Below are 6,149 nucleotides of genomic sequence, written 5' to 3' on the forward strand. Positions count from 1 at the left end.
CAGCATTCCTCACCCTTTCGGACATTTAACTCTGGGCACTTCGGGGCTGATTTTCCCTCTCTTCCTGTCCTTTGTTATATAGATTAGATATTGCAGGGAACTTTATGAACATAAGAAGCCCTTGATTTCCAGTGTCACCCTGCAGAGGTTTAAAGGTCCGTGTAACAAGAGCCAGTGATCAGGCTTCTGTTACAATTTCCTATGGAAAAAAAGTTGTGAAAATGGATAAATGGGGAAAAAAAAGAAAAAGAAAAAGAAAAAAGAAAAACAAAATCTGAAGAGTTCTTAAAAATACTTGGAAGCTTAGGCCAGTTCTAATATATGCCAGAGAGGCTACAAGGATTGGTAGGACAGTGTTTGTGTATGTTTGGTTTCATGGAAACAGCATGATAGAAAGTGGTTTTGTCACGAATCTCAATACCTTTCACACCAGCGCAGTGCAAAGTAGTTAGCCCGGGCTAACTGGTGTTAGTGCTGACTCCATTTTCCCGTGGCTGAAGTTCAAACTTAGGTTTCAAGCCTGTTACCTGTAGACACAAGGCACAGTAAGGCAATTGGACAGAGCTAGAAACAACTCTCCTGGCATTTTGCTGTGAACTATGGTGTTCACCTCTGGGGCTTGGTTCAGGGGTACTTTGAGAACCTCAGATTCCTTGCTGTAAAGAAACAGATGTGTGAGGGGAAGAGCGTGGTGTATACAAAAGGAGTAACCTCTGTATGGAGTGGCTATACCTGAGACACAACTGGTTTACTCATAGCTTGAGACATCTTGAATACAGTTACACATATTTTAACATCTGTTACGGGATTCACTTACATATTAAAACATGTAAGTGCTGGTGTGTAAATGAGGTCTAAGTGTCTAGGCTCCCTTTGTACTCAGTGGAGATCCAGCTAATACAGACCATGGACCCTTCAGCATAATTTGGTGTACCCTGAAGAAGTCACCTGATAGTCAAGGAAGTAATTTCCAAACTCCATTGACTATGATTTTATTGGAGGCACCAACCATATTTACTACAATGGGAGCACAGTCCCTAGTTCATGTGCAAACACCTACAAGTGGGTACTTGAATCCCACCCCAGTTTCTTTTGCAGTGCACACCTCTGGTGCCTGTTGACCTTTTGGAATTTTTGTAGGAGTCAAAATTTCAAGCAATGATGTTATCTTTTATCAAAGTCTTCCAGAATGGAATTATCTCATAGGCACCTGAGTTTGAAAATCTTGACCACTGTTGTTATTCTCAGATTTCACCCTCTAGACAGTTTGATTTGTCTGGTTCTGGATATGGAACAGAAACCTAACACCAAAATATTTCTCCAAGCTTTTCTGGCTTCTCCATGAATACCATCGTGTGTGACTCATGCTCTTGGCATGGATAAGTAGCTAGATTTAAAATATGATTTTGTACTTATTTTGATTTCCAAGTAAAGCCTAATGGAAAAATATTATTTATCCCTGCACTTTATGCATTAAACAATACATGGACTTGATTGCAATAAAACCCTGCTTAATTCCCTATATTTTAAAAAAGCCCACTGTTTTTATCAAGCATTTTTGTGTCTGAAAAATCCAAGTTTCTCATTTAGTGCAACCTTTTCTGATTAGCCCTGGCAGAGGAATGTTTTTCTGCTGTCCCAGTGTCCTAAAGCTTGTGCTACCTGAGGGAGTGTTTGAGATGCATTTCAGTGGAGATTAGCAGGAGCTATAAAGCTTCTGACCTTTTAAACACTAGAGCAAAATCTGAAATCTCTGCTCATAAGTAAGTATTCACAACTTTAAATCTCAGACTGTTTCTTTAACCTTGTCTTTAATTAGACACTCGAGTAATATGACAGCAGAAATAACCCAGTGTGTCAGCACCGATGTAGCCTTCAGCAGCAGACGCAGATGCTGTTTGGCAGCCTGGCTTCCTCCGACACTTGCATTCCTTCTGTGTGCACTCACCTTCCCCACTGGTATCTCACACTTCACCCCAGGCTCCAGTGGTAGAACACGGATAATCATAAAGAAATTGATGAAGAAAAATACAAACTTGGTAAAGTTGCAGCCAGCACAGTCAGAAAGGAAAGGAGACAAATGCTTTATCTGTACATATTTTCCAAACCCAGCTCAGACAGCGTTGGGTTGCCCACCCTACAGAAAAGGAGGTTTCTCTTGTTGGTCCTCACTACTGTGTCCTGTTGTCATCCAGCCAGTGCCTCTGTGTGACCTTAAGAAAGTCACTTAAACGCTCTTTTTGTCAATTCTTTCTATCTATGGAATTATCCCCTGCTCTTTGCCCTCTCCCATGGGTTCCACCGGCCCGGCAGAGGAACACAACCTCAGCACGTGCTGACGCGGTCGTGCAGCCTTCGGGTCAAAGCTGGCTGATGTCCCACCTGCCCTGAGCCCTGGCAAGTGAGTCCACGTCTGCCCAAGGTCCCCCAGGCAGATTTATCCAAAGTGACCTATCCTGAATACTGTAAGTCATTAGTGCGGTGCACCATGCAGGTTAATTTTTCCTCCTTTGCTAAAGGCAAATGGTGTGTGAAAAGAAGGCTTATTATCCAACTTTACTGACAGGACATTCAGCTGTGAAGTACTTCAATCCCTTCAACATTAATCTCCTCGCTATTATGGGGATTGCCTTGTACTATAAGGACTCCACACAATGCTTCTTTTAGGGGGATTCTTATCTGAATTGTTCTATATAGTTGCTATTGTAACAGTGACAATTGTAATACAAAGCTTTGGAAAGAATAATAAATGCCCTTCTTTTCCATGTTTAATGGCTTTTCCCTCATTTCCTAGTATTTAGGGAATTTTTTTTTTTTTCCTAATAACTGGTTTTAGCTTTATTTAGGAAGTTCAGCTTCATGTAACTGGCACGGTCCCACAGGAAGAGCTAGTTAGATCTGTGTAAATGAGTGTTTTGAAGGATGAGATGCCTTCCTCATTTGACTTCAGATGGTGAATATTAATCAAAAATAAACTGCAAATATTTTAATCCAGAGATGACCTTGCAGGTGAGACAGAAACAATCGCTTGCAAAGACAGAGACTGAGTCACATTTTGACAGAGCTGATCTGGGCAGGAAGGTTCTACCTAATTTCCTAAAGGTGCTCAGGGACTGAATTTGTCTGATCTCCTCTAATAGACTCCAGTGGGGAAAAAAAAACCCAAAACCCCAGCTTATTTATTTTGTCTTAAGCTTTTTGTTATTCCTGAGATAATACAACTAAAATGGGCTTAATTACTGGTACCAGAATCTGCCCGGGAGCCAGTGAGGACACCTGTGTTCAGGGAAAACCAAAGCATGGAGAAAGCAAGCTGAGTTGGGCTTCTATTGTCTTTACATTCAGATTCAAATAGGGAATCACAGCAGGTCAAACAGGAGGTCATAAAGGCATTGGTCACCAAGACCTCATCCAGGAGGAAATAAAGGCATTTCTTAGCTTGTCAGAGATGAAATTAGGTGCTTTTAGAAAGTGTCGTCCTGTGGCCAAACTGAACAATGGATTCTGAGAACTCCATTTCTTCAACATGGGGAGATATGTGCTATGGAGCAATGTGAAGTCAGTGTCCAAGTGAGCTCTTTAAATCATTTCACCTTTTTAACCAGAATCACTTTGGTCTTGCTTGGGTTCATCTGAGCCATTGCTGTCTGCAAGGCAATTCACAATGATGCTGAGAGGTGTGCAGTAAAGTCATCACTTGGCTAAGTCTCAGACACTGGTGTCACACTGATATGAAGGAGAGGTACAACCTGTGTGAATATTTTCCTGACACCCTCCAGGAAGAATCCATGGTTTCAGGTGCCACCTCACTGCCGGAGAAAGGTGCTTGGACCACTGTAGTGCTGGGGACCTGCTGCAGCACTGCCACCACGCAGTGCCCTGAGGCACCCCAGACCAGCAGAAGAGTCCCTCAGAAAAGGCATGTGAGTCTTAGCAGAGGCCACAGCCATGCAAAAGTTGGGTTTTGTTTTTGTTTTTATGCCCCTAGAGCAATCCCTGTGTTTTTGGTGAAGTATGATGTTTTCAGTTAGTTTTGCTACTCTCATTCATTGAGAAGTCAACAACTTTCACACAAAGCAAAGGCATTAATAAAATTAGAAACTATAACCTGCAAAGTTTCTGAAAACTTTCAAATATATTTTTTTGCTTGGTCCTGGAAGAGACACTGCAGTACCAGCTGAGGAAAGAAAAGTAGCATCAGCAAAAAGTTACATGGCAGCTCATGAACAAGAATTTGCCACATACAGACCAAGGCAAGGCAAAGAAGAACCCACCACTTTGAAAATAGAACTGGCTGTCTTACAGTGTTTTTTGAGAATTAGAGGTACAGATAGAAACTGAGATGGCCAAAAAAACCAGCCAGAACTGAGCAAAAGTTTAATACTGTGTATCTGGGCAAATTATGTGTAGCTACCATTCTGTTGAACCCCAGATGTTAGCTAAAGCTAGGGAAGTCTTAATGAGAGCAGGATGAAGGCTAGGATCCAGGTGGAATTTTATTCATCTGAAAGTGTGCAAAACATGGGGATTTTGTGTGTGGTGGCTATTAAGTGACTATGGAAACATGTAAACATGTCTGGCCCTTGCTTATGCAGCAGATTGAATTCCTGCATATACACAGGACCTTACCAACTGACTTGACTGACTAAAATAAACTTGCACTGCTGCTTCTCCTTGAGAGCTCTGCAGGGACAACACGTTCACAGCATTAAAGTGGGTTTCTTGTGTATGTATTATAAACACAACTGTTTGGGAAAGTCCAAACAGATTACTGGTGATGGAAAAGTGAAAGAAAGCCAAACCTGACTTTCAGATTCAGGTTCAGTTTGCAAACTGCAGGAGGAATGTTTGGGGTGAAATCCTGAACCTATTAAGTTATGTGATTGGGTTCAGTGGAGCCACCCTTGGTTTTCTCATAAACTTGGTTGTCTCGCTTCAGAGATAATCAGGGCACAGATAATCGTGACGTCTATTCCTGCTAAAAGCTGTGCACTGTACAACCCACTTTTCAGATGGAAATTTGTGACTTATCCAGGCTTGAAACAATCAAAATTTATCAGGCATAAAAGAAAAAAATCCCATGGTCTTACCTGGTGAAATGTGTAGAGACCAGACTATAACAGAAATGTGAAGAAGTCAGGTTTTTTTTTTTTTTTTTTTTTTTTTTTTTTTTTTTTGGGGGTGTGTGTGTGTGGTTTTTTCTTTTCTTATTTTGTAAGGAGTATGTATGTGAATAACCATCTCCATATCCAGAGAGGTGATCTGATGCCAATACCTCATTCTGTAAGATGGGCCAAAGAGGGCAGTTATTTTCTTCAACATGTTGGCTTTGATTTTCTCTGAAACTAAGGGTTACAATGCCATCTGGAACTAATGAGGTTTCTCCTTATTTACAGCAATTTTATTTGGGACCATATTTTAACTTTGATTACATTAGAAAAGACTCTTTGCAAGGACTCATGTCCATGTGACTCTTGGCCCTGCTTCCATCACAATCTTCAGCAATGTTGTGGCTGTCCTGGGATCCTTCTATACAAACTGCTTTGACTTATCCTCGGTTTGTATGGCTTTAATCTAGCCCAATGCTGTTTCACACTGGTTTCATTGCAAAAATTAAATCTGCCTTGTGTCATTTGTGGCTTCATCAGGATTTTTTTTTTTCTCTTGTGCCAACAAAAAAAAAGGCACAAGGGAGCGGTAGAGGGTAAAGGGGAGGGAGTATTTACCAACAGTTGAAAGCCTTCCTGGCCTCATCTTGGCTTTTCCTCACACGCACTTTGATTTTGTAATATTGTCCCTTCAGAACCATGTTGCTTTTTGGAAGCTAATTTGCCTTCACAGAGCAAAACAGGTCTCTGACAGAATGACTTTGGAGCTGGAAGATATCTTCTTTTGGGGATGATTATTTCATACTCCTGTACCATATGTAACTTACTTGAATGAGGGTCAGGATATGTAGAGTAGAAGGAACTCCTATAAAAACATATATTTATTGCCAGACTCCCACAGAATTAAATTAGAAACGCTCTAGACCAGGTTTAATGGCATTTTCCCAATGTCCTGTTAATACTGACACTGGCTCAATCTTGTTATTTTGCTTTGTGCTTTTCCACTGTTGCAGAGGGGATGAAAATGTGTACGCCCTTGGA

The sequence above is a fragment of the Athene cunicularia genome (assembly GCF_003259725.1).
Source record: "Athene cunicularia isolate RWA chromosome 1 unlocalized genomic scaffold, athCun1 chr1_part1, whole genome shotgun sequence".
Taxonomy (NCBI): Eukaryota; Metazoa; Chordata; class Aves; order Strigiformes; family Strigidae; genus Athene; species Athene cunicularia.